At 31.7% G+C, this 12,274-nt stretch overlaps 1 pseudogene; it reads left to right on the top strand.

Annotated features, from left to right (window-relative positions):
• The first annotated feature begins 2,610 nt into the window (after positions 1–2,610).
• Positions 2,611–2,787, top strand: LOC125096107 (40S ribosomal protein S29-like; annotated as a pseudogene).
• Positions 2,788–12,274: the final 9,487 nt, after the last annotated feature.

The raw sequence follows: 12,274 nt of genomic DNA, 5'->3' as shown, positions 1-12,274 counted from the left end.
ATATTTTCACATTATGATGGGCAAGGTGTAACTTCATCAGTCAAGGAAAACCTATATTTGTAGAATAGCTTGATTATTACTTTCAATATGGCCCATTGTCCCAGTTGGCTACCTTGACACCTGGCAGTATAACAACTGCCATAAAGCACAGTAGTTTCACTTTCAGGGTCACTATTTTTATTTCACAGCAAAAAGATTTCACTTCAGTGCCCCATGAAGAGATAGAAATACATGATGAGGGAAAGCTTAAGAAGCAAACAGGACCCTTCAACAAATCATGCTTCTCTTTAATTATAAGTCCTTTTCCAAGTTCACCATCAAATAGTCATGTTTGGTACCACAGGTACCATAACCTTTGCTTAATATTTTGTGCATTAAAATTAAACAGTAATAGTTTTTAAGACTTGTTGAAAGTTATATATTAAATTCTGAATTCCTGAAGATAGTTTTCTGTTTCCTCTAGTTAAAATTAACAATGCTTATTTTGTTTTTCTATAGATATGCTCTCAGAATATAGAAAGAAGAATTTTTCATATAATTATTTTGGGTTTTGGATGATGTGTGATAGGTATGCATGCATGCATATTTGGGTGTATATGTGCATGGGAGCAATAAGATATAGAGACAGTAAAACACAAAAGGGCTATATATAGAAATTTCCAGGTTTATAATTTTAAATAACTAAGATTAAAATGTTGGAGGAGATAAAAAACTAGACTGAATACTTCAAGTTGGAACAGGAAATGATAAATATTGCATAGCAGATCTGAAAAAAATACAAATTCTACAGTTGAAAAATACAATTATCAAAATTAAAAACTCAATGACACCAGATTAAATAAGTGAAGAAAAATTGGCAAATTGAAGACAGGTTAGAATAAAGGAAAAAAAACAAGAGAACAACTAAGAAAAGTAATGAAATAATTGCACATTTTCAAACTCTCACAAAACCTGAGAAAAATGAAAATATGGAATTAAAAATTAAAAACAAATATAAAGAGAGGTCTATAAAACAACCAGTAAGATAAGGAAAGGATTTATTTTATCTTCAAAGAAGTAACAATCATGCTTTATAATTAAGAATAACAGTTGGCTTTTAAGCAAAAAGTTTAGAAGCTGGAAAAATTGAATGTTATCATCATAATAATGGATAACCACGTGCAACTGGGGAGGGCATTTTGTCCCAAGCATAGGCAATAATTGGATTCACTGTTTTTATTTAATTTAAATACATAATAAAACTGAGTGAAACAACTTTGCTTTTTATTATTATCATATATTGGGGTTTCTAAATAGTGTCAATGATAAAGCATTGGTTATTTGGATCCTCCACACACACACGTTTCAGAATGCCGCTGAAAAATGTGTTGATTAGGATTATATACTCCATAAAAATCCTGTTTAAGAATGAAGGTGGATACCTAGGCATTTTTATAGGTTAACCTTTTGTCATACAAACATGTTGAACTCACTTATTGGTTCTAGTAGCTTTTCTTTTTGGTAAATTCTGTAGCATTTTTCATATAGAAAATTATCTTCTCCAAATAAAATAGTTCTACTCCTTCCCCCAGTAGATCATAATACCTTTTATTTCATTTATCTGTTTTATAGTGGCTAAAACTTTCAGTAAAATATTGAGGAGAAATAGTAGATGGACATCCTTGCCTATTCCCTGTTTTTAGGTGGAAAATTGCTAGTCCTTTACCATTAAATGTAATATTAGCTGTAGGTTTTTCATAGTTACCTTGTATCAGTTTGTAGAAGTTTCCTTCTAATGATGACTCTAAAAAAACAAACAAACAAACAAACAAACAAACCAAACTCCTAACAATACCAATCATTGGCAAGGATGTAGTGCTCACACATTTCAATTTGTATACCCCCTTTGGAAAATATTTTCTAGTGATCTTGAAAACAACTTTTTAAAGATTTTATTACTTATTTGCCAGTGAGAGAGAGATAGATAACAAGCAGGGGAGCAGCAGGCAGAGTGAGGAGGAGAAGCAGGCTCCTTGCTGAGCAGGGAGCCTGATGCAGGGCTTGATCCCAGGACCCCAGGATCATGACCTGAACCAAAGGTAAACACTTAACCAACTGAGCCACCCAGCACCCCTTGAAAACAATTTCTAAACCAAATTGTACGCACATGTGTACCAAAAGATGCAAAAAACAATATTGGTAGCAATATTATTTGTCAACATTTTAAACTGGAAAATTAAAATATCATTCCATGATTTCCAATTAATTGGAATATATTTACTCAATGGAATAACATATAGAAATTAAGATGGCATAGGTAGAGCTATAGTCAACAACATGCATAAGTCTTATAAAAGTAGTGCTGAGTAACAGAAGCAAAATCTAAAGGACTACATACAATATAATTAATTTATATAAATTTAAAACATAAGCAAAAGCACTCTGAGTTAATCTTTTAGAAATCATAATAGTAGTTGACTTTGAGTATGCAGGCAGCTTTTGGTGTAACTGTGGGTATGCTGATTCTCTGCATATGTGTTATACTAAGTTGAAAAAAATTAGAAAATTTGTCCAAATAGAAATATGCTATAATAAATTTGGACCACTTTTTGCCTCATTGCATCTGAGAGAGCAAGATGGGTCACCAGAAACTCTACTGGAGCCATCTGAGGAAATCTGGCCAGGGTTCTCATGGTTGCCACATCTGCTCAAACCGGCACAGTCTGGCCCAGAAAAATGTGCTTCAGTATGTGTCTCCAGTGTTTCTGTCAGTATGGGAAAGATATAGGCATCATTAAGGTGGATTAGGTGAATTTCCTTGAATGCGTCATCCAAGATATATGCCTCAACTGCAGATCCAATATACCTACCTTAATGTTAACTCATTGTACATAAAATTAAAATATTTCAACTATGAAAAATAAATAAAATTTAGACCTATAAACCAAATATCTATCCCTCCCTCCATCTTCCTGCAAATAGTTAAGCAACATTCACTGATTTCAAAAATACAAGGTAAAAGAAGGATCAAATGAATTTAGAGACAACAGGAAATAAGCTTTGTGTTTCAAATTAGATTTTTACATTTAAGGCAGGAACAATAACCTCAAAATGAAAGTCCTCCTTCTGTAAGGCAACAATATATTACTGATTAAAACCTGTCCTTACCACTTAAAAAAAAAAAAAAAAAAAACACTTTCAAGAGTCTCCTATTTTAAAGAACCAAGGACTTAGCTTTGAAGGACCCTGAGCTTAATATGTTGCCATAGCAAAGAAATAGGAACAAGAACAGAGAAGAACTTTACCTCCTTGTCCCTGGACTCTTGTTAAAGATTACCTATAACATGTGCCTTTCTGATGGGGTTAAGCTCAATGAAATCCATAAAGAAATTCACTATATGAGAATGTTAAACTAGCTTTAATGCAGAAATGGTGACAAGAATCAGCATGTTGGTAAAAGGCTTAAGTAACACTCCCCAACTAAGTGTCTTAGGACCAACCCAAAAAGAATTTTGGAGAAAATTTCAATTTGCATTTATCTGAATATTTGTCAAGAACTATCTGATAAAGAGCAAGTGAACTTGAATATTTGGTGCTTGAAATAATCTAAATTACCTAGGTGACTAGAAGGTTCATGGGTCTAAGCACTTCTCATCAGATGCAATAAAGGGAGAAGCTTATGATGAATAACAAGATGAAGTAAAGTGTGTTTCTGAAAACACTTGCAGATGAATAGACCAAGTAAGTTCCTACTACCTATTCCCCACCAAAATCTGGATGCTACATAAGATACTATGTCACCTGGGATTTAGAAGTCATGGGGAAATAATATGTAGAAGACAGATATAACCCTATATTTAGTAGGCTAAAACCACATTTGAATGAAAATTTATTCAATTCATTGACATTACCTCAAGTGATTAAATTATGTTACGGAAGCCAGAAGATAGAACATGAGATGATATTTTAAGTTTGTTTTTTAGAAAAATAAATTTGGAACTTTACACACATCAGTTTCAATTGTGAAATTGTATCTGACTAATAGTTAAATAATGAATATTGTTAAATATCTTCTACTTAGTGGACTCCTATAGCCAGAAAAGCACAAAGGCCCAAAGATTAATAGAATGCAATGATTTTTTAAAAAGAACTAAGGCTAGATTATTACCCTACCATGACCCATTCATTTCACAAAGATGTTACCAGAGGTCCTCTCTACTTTCCAAATTTTAGAGTCACTTAAGCCTTTTGACTAGTTTACAACCCAAACAGTGTTTTAGTCAACTGCTGTTTTAGTCAACCCAAACAGCATTTTTTGTCAACTGCTCATTGTATGATCTTGGTCAAAAATGACTTTGATTTTTAAATTTTCTTTTTTTTTTTAAACTTAACAATTGTCTTTATTTTTTAAAAAGATTTTATTTATTTATTTAACAGAGATCACAAGGAAGCAGAGAGGCAGGCAGAGAGAGAGGTAGGGAAGCAGGCTCTCTGCTGAGCAGGGAGCCTGATGTGGGGCTCAATACCAGGACCCTGGGATTATGACCTGAGCCGAAGGCAGAGGCTTTAACCCACTGAGCCACCCAGGAGCCCCTGATTTTTAAATTTTCTATTCAAATCTGTCATTGACATTTAGCTTACCTGAGCACTAAATTTAAGAAAAGTATCTCATGTTCAAGTCTATTCAAACCGTCCAAAATATGTCCTAACAGTTCCACCATTTATTTATTTTTTTTAATTGCCTGAGAAAAGGGAAAGGAGAAAGCTTTCATATCAAATCATCTACCGCCCATGTCAAGCTAACAAATATTTTCAGATAATACTATGTTCCATAGTTTATTGATATCTGCTTGTAGTGTAGATAAAAATAAGGTGAATATAATACTTCAGGACTTACTAGGTAACATGAACCTGTGGCCACTTGATGGTTTGCTAAATTTAAGGCAAGTCTTAGAAAATCATAATATTTTGAATTACTTACCATCTTTATATGATAAAGAGGATTACACATTTGGATTTCCGATTGATTTTAGTTATATCATCACCTGACAAATAAATGATCAGTATGAAGACACAAGTAGTACCTAGTTGACTACAGTAAATAAATATAATCAAGTTTGATGTACTTGCAGATAACTGATGAAACAAAGTATTTTGTATCAAACTGTTGTATGTTCACCTGGTGTAATTAATGAAAATTAATAATGTGGGAATAATAACCAATTGGAATTTTAAAAGCTTCAAACGTGAATGTAAATGTCTAAGTAAACTCACAAGAAGGAAAAAATAGAATATAATTTCAATCTTTAAATGCCAGTTTATTGATACTTACTGACATCAAGTATAAAATGAATGTTTTTCTTTATATATCAGAAGCCAACAACACACGCTGAGGGCATTTGTAGCTTTTTATATCCACACCTTAATAAAGATAATAAATATATCCTGTAGTTAGAGTAGAAAAGGTCTTATTCAGATAGATTTCTCTAGAAATACTTAAAAATTATTATAAGAAGAGAAACATGAGTGAAACTGGTAGTGTGGAATCACTTAGGTTTATTTTCAGAATTTTCTGAATTTTTTTTCTTAAGTTTTATTTCTTTATTTGAGAGAAAAAGAGAGAGAGCACATGAGAGGGGAGAAGGTCAGAGGAAGAAGCAGACTCCCTGCAGAGCCAGGAGCTTGATGTGGGACTCTATTCCAGAACTCCAAGATCATGACCTGAACCAAAGGCAGTGGCTTAACCAACTGAGCAACCCAGGCATCCCTGAAGGTTTTTTTTTTAATTAAGAAAAGAATAATTAATTTCCACAAGAATGATTTTTTTTAAATGGCTAACCCATCACATAGAATGGAAAGTATACTGTAGAAATAATTAACTTAATATTATGGTAAATGAAATTGTAATTACTATGACAATAAAAGAATAATGATAGTGACAAATCTATGGGAGAAAAGGCTATAATAAAAAAGAAAAATATTTTTCAAGAAGAGAATAACAATATTGTTTATATACTATTAAATTGGATAGAAAGGATAAAGAAGGTTAACTATTAAAGAATTTAACAAGGAATACGCAAATATAGAGTTGATTTACAAATGGACTGATAAAGTTCTATCTTCATACCTGAGGATGTCTGGATGTCCACTTTTTAGCTATTGGTCAAGATAAGGGCATTGGGATCTATCTATGTTTTGGTGTTTAAGGTCCAAATAGTCCCTGGTGATCACTTTCCATACTAATGATTTGCTGCTGGCCTAACTGCTGTAAAGAACTTAGCGATATCACCTGGCCAAGGGACCTATATTTTCTCGAGAGCTTCTACAGTTCTTTGTCTTAGTCCTCAGTGCTTGCCAGCTCTATTCCTCTTGCTACAACCATCCCTTTACTTTTAAATAAAAGCCTTTTGTGAGTATATGCTAGAAAGTCCAGTGATTCTTTTTGAATATCTAAAGAAATCTTTGCAGCATACTAGAACAAACAATAAATGAATCAGAAGGAAGATAAAATAACAACAAAATAATCACTCAAAAAGAAGGCAATATGGAAAAAGTAAAAATCAGAAAAAGGGTGAAAGAATGCAGATAGCAGATGCTAGAAATTCCTCCAAATATCTGAGTAATCACTGTAAATGCAAATATGTGGAAACACAATTAAGTACACTTTGGATTCTTGTTTTGCCCTTATCTCTTTTTAAGTGTTACCTAAAAACTTTTCCAAATGCTTAAATTTCATTTGAAACAGATATTTTAGAATGAAAATATTTTGTCTCAAAAAAAAAAATAACATTTATTTACAATATATTTTTCTTATGGTTAATGCTGGAATGTTGGCCTAAAAAAGGGAGAGTCAACATGTTGCCTCAACCCACAGCTTCACCATCTAGGATTATAGCTGCTGAAAAAGATGAATTTGACATTTCAGTGAGTATTCTGACTCATGAACCAGGAAACTAGTCCAAATAAACTGGGTCAGCTGTAACTAAGAAAGGAAAATATGACAAAGATCATCTTTCTCTCAGTTTATGGTAATCATTTGACTCATTGTTGTTTATATCACAGACATTTTAAATAGTATTACATTTCAGTTAAAATGTGGCATCATTTTGAAACCAATCACTCTGAGTTTAAAGGGAAAAATACTTGAATCTTTTAAAGGTAAACATGATGATCTCTCTTAGACCTGAAAGTCATTTGAAAAAGTCATGGAGTCTCTTGCTAGGTAAACTTTGTATTTCATTGCTTGGACAAGGTACCTGATGACTGAGAAATTGAAAAGGTCTTGTGTAGTCAACATTGGTGAATGCCTGCCAGATAAAAAGTTAGTTAAAAAAAAAAGGCATGTTAATTCACTTTTAAATTATAGAGTAACTCTTCAAATTAATGATTTAGCTGAAAACATGAGACAGAGTTAACATCTTTGTCTTCAGGATGTACTTTTGACTTGCATTAATATACAGATGTGACTATAATTATTTACCTATATTTGTGCAAAATAAGTACAAACTATCGTAGAAAATAACTTATGAAAATGCTTGGTCAAAAATACAAGTAGTATTGAAATATGCAAAGTGTGAAATAACCCTTTGAACGGTCATTTTTTATCCTCGAACAATTGTATTGACGGTTACACTGTTGATGCAAAGACAATAGTGAATGACACTCCTGGTTTCTTATCAAGGTATACACATCAAGCTATACCAATAGTCATCTTTCTTCATCCTTATATAAAATTTTTTTAAAAGATGTCAGTTACAAGGAAGTATTACAATTGCAGAAACTTGTAGTGCCTTTCCAACTCTTCAAGTTTTTCTGATGAGATAGATGGAGATATTAATGATTATAATTTCTTTAAATATGAAGAATAAAATGTGTCAATATTGGGAAGATCTGCATAATTCATTTAACAAATATGATACAAAATAATACATAGGTAAAATATCCATTCAAAGTAGGCTAATGAATTTTATAAAACTGAAGTATTAAAGATTTATTGATATGGATTCACGTTCTACATTATACTTTAAGAAGCTACCACTTTTCAAGTTGGAATGTAGTAACAAGAAAAGCTATGATTATCTAAAAAAAAGCTATTAAAATACTTCTAATTTTTTCCAAAATTGTTTTTGTATAAGGCCAACTTTTCTTTATATTCTTCAAGCAGAAAAACTTATTGCAAGAGATTGAATACAGGAATAGAAATGAGAATCCAGCTCTTTTCCATTAAGGTGTAAAGTAATGGTATCTTTTTCATTTCATGAAACATTTCATGTTTCATTCAAAACATTCACTTGTTTTGGATAACATTATTTTCAATAAAATGCATGAATGTATAATGGTGTCTTATTATAATAATTATTATGATGATGAAATAAATTGACAAGCTAGTATTTTGAAATATCTTAATTTTAATTTCTAATCAATTTTTTAAATTGTAAAGATGTCCCAAGATCAAAAAGATCGGTATATGCACTTATTCACCAAGTGTAATTTATAAGAATGTTCAAAAAAGGAATTTTTATTATTGTAACATCCTGTAAACAACTAAGTATATTTTAAATAATAAATGGGTAAAGGAATTGTGTTGTATTAACTTATAGTATTTATTTACCATATAACAATTTTGAGCAAAATTTAAATTTAAAAACTTGTGTTCACAATGCAAACCCTCAAACATGAGCTTATATGAAATTTGAGCACTACATGGTATAGGAAAAAGCTCTCTCTTTTTTTTTCTTGCGAAGGCCTATTTATTTCTCTACTATGTTGGTTCTAGGTTATTCTCTGTCTCCTTCAGAATAAGACTTCCTCCTTTAATTTTATATATTTCTGATATTGATATTGATAAATTTTAGAGTACAAAGACTCTCAACTTATATGTTCTCAATTACTGTTGTCAAGACTTGATGCTGCTCTGCAATTACAAACTTAGGTATTAAGGAATTTCACATTCCCCACTGAGATTTGAACAGAGTGCTCTTTTCAACCACCTAATAGCTGAGAATGGCCTTTCTTCTTTTTCATTGCATTGGATGAGTAGAAATAACTATAACATTTTCAGGGACTTTAAAGGACTTTGAAGGATAGAAAGTTAAATAGATATGAAATATATAGATATATTTTCAGGTTTCATTCAAACATTCATATGTGTGTCTATTAATATATGAATATATAAAATATATATAATATATAATTGTATGTTATATATACATATAATACATAATGTATAATGTGTGTGTGTATATATATTTATATATATTATATATATATGTAAGTGAAACCTGAAAATCCCTCTCAGTTGCTGAGATATCTTGCCTTACCTTCTGTTACATCCAACGTGAACTCTGAAACAATATTTAAGTTACAGATTGAAAGAATTTTGCTTTCTACTCATTTAAATTACTATGAGATATAAAGGCAGCTCCCTACACTGCATTTGGAAAAAGTCTCTAATAGTTGAAGAAAGAACGTCAATGGAAAGCAATACAAATAGTACTGCAATTTCAGAACTGACGACTCTTTTTTTAATCATAGGCATTTTATTGCCAAATACAGTATACGTTTGTTGAGCTTTGATTTCTAAATAAGAATATAATATTAACAAGATACTAAGTTGGGTTGCAAATTGATTCATTGAAAAACATCAGTATTAAAAATGAATTTATTTTTAACGGAAACATTGATAAGTGTTATTTATATTTCTAAATTTTAATATGCAACATTTTTATGAAAAATTGTCTATTTTTTTTACACAAAGCATCTCTACAAAATTAAATTTTAGCATAATATGACAACAGAGGGAAATATAAAATATAAAGAACATTTAATCTGACTTTTTTAATTGATCATAGTGGGTGTTAAGGAAATCCAATCAAGTGTTTTTGCATTCTGGTGAACCCATTTTTAAATAAAATTTCAGTGGATATAATAAATATATTTCTCAACATTTTCTCCATTTTTTTTTCAAATAAGGGCGTTTTAAATATTTACCCATGAATTAATTATGCACTTTATTTTTAAAATTATGCTATAATCAAACGTAATTTGCTAGGTTCTTTTGATCCAGTCAGCTGGTACTTATTAGACCAAGGAAAGGTGAAAACACAATGTTCCAGGGAAATCACAGCTTGAAACTTTAACCATAGAGTAAGTATGGTTATTAGAATAGAATAGAATAAAATAGAATAGAATAGGATAGGATAGGATAGAACAGAATAGAATAACTACTCACAAAAGTAGCAATGGTCCCTTTCATGTTCCTCCACAACTCCTTGACAGAATGCCCTCTGATACTATACCACGGTCAGCCTCAGACTGTAGTAATGCTACTAAACTGTACTGATACCTTGACATTTGAAATCTGTTGTGTAAATTATTCAACTTCCACCCCAAATATCTTTATGTTACCTTATTCTTTTTAAAATGTTTCACTTCCTATTTATTTAAGCTTCCTGGTTATAAAAGTAATGTATGTTTACTATAAGAGAATAAACAGGGGCACCTGGGTGGCTCAGTGAGTTAAAGCCTCTGCCTTTGGCTCAGGTCATGATCCCAGGGTCCTGGCATCGAGCCCCACATTGGCTCTCTGCTCAACAGGGAGCCTGCTTCTCCCTCTCTCTCTGCCTGCCTCTCTGCCTACTTGTGATCTCTCTGTCAAATAAATAAATAAAATCTTTTTTAAAAAGGAAAATAAACAATTATTACTATAATTAGGCACACAAGGTGAAATTCCCTGGCTTCAAACCCTCTTTGCCAATCTTTTATGTGCATTCTAGAACAAGGTCATTAAGCTTTCTGTGATTCAGTTTCTGGAATTAAATAGTACTGATCTCATAGGGCTTATGCTAGACTTAAAATAATTAATTAACACTTCAATAGTAATAGTGGCTTCATAAGCCTGAAGATGTCTAAAATTAAATTAAGTAATCTGTTGTAAGGATGAAATTAACCTGAGAATACCATTTAAGGCCCAATAGACATTTGTTTAATATTAGCAGTAAAATGTGCTGTTACCACTTTAATCTCATATTATGCATATATATATATGTGTGTATATATACACACATATATATACACACATATGTATACACACATATGTATAATATTTGGCAACTGCTATTTCATTCAGCATGAACATATCACTATATTCATAATTATTACTTTTTAAAATAAGTCTCTACTATCCCAATGTATGAAGAAAATGTAATTTAATCAGTCTGGTATTTTGGAATATGTATATGGTTTCCATTTTTAGTTTTGGAGAGAAGGTCAAATTTAGCACTCTTTTACATATATTTTATGCAAAGCATCTTTATTCCTTAAAATGCTTTCCTGGTATCAGAATTACTAGAATTAGGGGTTTTAACTCATTCATTCAAGCAATATTTAGTGCATGTCTGTATTGAGGCTGCATTCATCTCAGATCACTGGCACATACTGCTAGGATTTCTATCCCCATGGAGATTGTATTCCATGCAGAATAATTTATGCTTTTGACATACACCATCAAAATCCCTATTGACAAAGCTTGTACCACATCACCTTCTTTTCAACAATGTATGAAATACTAGTCCTTAAACTTTAGCCAAAAAGGAATAATCTAAACAAGCAAGCAACAATTTAACCAAAAAGCAAACAACAATCGTAACAACAAAAATAGAAAATGTGCAATTTTTAAATTTTTTTTAAAAGATTTTATTTATTTATTTGACAGACAGAGATCACAAGTAGGCAGAAAGGCAGGCAGAGAGAGAGGAGGGGAAGCAGGCTCCCTGCTGAGCAGAGAGCCCAATGTGGGGCTCGAACCCAGGACCCTGGATTCATGACCTGAGCTGAAAGCAGAGGCCTTAACCCACTGAGCCACCCAGGTGCCCCGAAAATGTGCAATTTAGTAAGAGAAAAATGCTATGACTTTTTTGCTTTATTTCCATTGATTTATTTTTAACTATTTTAATTAAGTATTCATACTCCTAAATAGCTCCTGAGTTCATAGCTCCTGAATCTACCAGTATCTATCTATCTATCTATCTATCTATCTATCATCTATCTATCTTTTTATCATCTATCTCTCTCCTGCCCACTTTTCATTTGCACTATGTATAGCAGAGAATATGAGCTGCCAGTGTGGCTATCTGGAATTAAGTGCATTTCCCAAACTCCTTTTCCATTGTTAGCAGGCATATGATACATTTCTGGACAATAAAATATCAACTTATTAGAGCCTCAAGTGAAAATCTTTTTTTTTTTAGGTGATCAAACATAGTTTCTAATGATATAGGATATATATATATATATA

Source organism: Lutra lutra, chromosome 3, assembly GCF_902655055.1.
Source record: "Lutra lutra chromosome 3, mLutLut1.2, whole genome shotgun sequence".
Lineage (NCBI taxonomy): Eukaryota > Metazoa > Chordata > Mammalia > Carnivora > Mustelidae > Lutra > Lutra lutra.
This window is presented reverse-complemented; position numbering and strand designations above follow the sequence as displayed.